The sequence below is a fragment of the Gracilinanus agilis genome, chromosome 4, assembly GCF_016433145.1.
Source record: "Gracilinanus agilis isolate LMUSP501 chromosome 4, AgileGrace, whole genome shotgun sequence".
Taxonomy (NCBI): Eukaryota; Metazoa; Chordata; class Mammalia; order Didelphimorphia; family Didelphidae; genus Gracilinanus; species Gracilinanus agilis.
This window is the reverse complement of record NC_058133.1, coordinates 184810050-184811117: the sequence shown is the minus strand read 5'-3', so window position 1 is coordinate 184811117 and position 1068 is coordinate 184810050. Positions and strand designations below refer to the sequence as shown.

The 1068-nt window shown below is 35.2% G+C and overlaps 1 pseudogene; it reads left to right on the top strand.

The window, feature by feature from the left end:
• The first annotated feature begins 221 nt into the window (after nt 1-221).
• On the top strand, nt 222-349 carry LOC123248055 (annotated as a pseudogene).
• The last annotated feature ends 719 nt before the right edge of the window (nt 350-1068 follow it).

Genomic DNA, 1068 nt, shown 5'->3' with positions numbered 1-1068 from the left:
ATTATGGTCAATTATGAAAATTTGACTGCTCTCAGCAGTGCAATGATCTGGGACAATTCTGAAAAACTTATGATGGGGAATTCTTTACATCTCCAGAGAAATATCTGTTGAGTCAGATGCATTTGAATTAAAGCATACTGTCTTTCACATCAGTATATTTATAGTTTTATTTTGGATTTTTTTGTTTCATCTGCATGTGCTCTTACAAAATGACCAACATGAGCTTTGTGCAGAGTCAGTATCATAGTCAATGAGGTTTATCTGAGGTGTGATTATTGCTAATTGAAAAATCAATGCTAATTGAAAACAAAATTACCAATATTGAAGTTTGTTTTGCATGATAATACATGCATGGTCCAAATCAAATTGCTTACCAAGTAGAAGGTGTGAAAGGAGGGAATTAGATGGTTTGGATCATATAATTTTGGAAAATGTATGTTGAAAATTATTATTATATTATAATATATGTGTCAATAGATTGAATATAGAGACGAGGGGAGGAAGAAAAAAGGATCAAAGATGACAACAGAATTGTGAACTAGAGAGACTAGAGGGACAGTGGGACCTTGAATCTGAATTAGGGATATTATTAAAAGCAAGAGCTATTTTTTTTTTGCAGTAAAGGTGTGGTGGGGATAAGGAGGGAGAGGACATAAAGAATTATGGTCTTCACATGTTTATTTTGATACCACTAAAGGACTTTCAGTTTGAGAAATCCATTGCATACTAGGCAATTCAAGTATGGATCATATAAGAGGCTTAAAAGGAGGATGTGGGAGATGTGAATAAAATAGTTTGTTAAGGACAGCCAATATGGGGATTGCAATAGAAAATTAATTGGGGAAGCATCAAAGGTCATCATTCAATAATAATTAAGTTTATGTTAGATAGATACTTTCCTTTAGTTCCTGGTTGAAAGAGCTCAAGACTCAGAGCCCAAGCTCCCCAGGAACTCTGTGCTCCTCACATCACCAATTCAACTTCTACCTTAGCCCCTGTGACCATCATTCAGGGAAATAATCTTTATGAAGATGTGGCCTGGCAAATGTCCCTGTAGGAGTTGAAGTG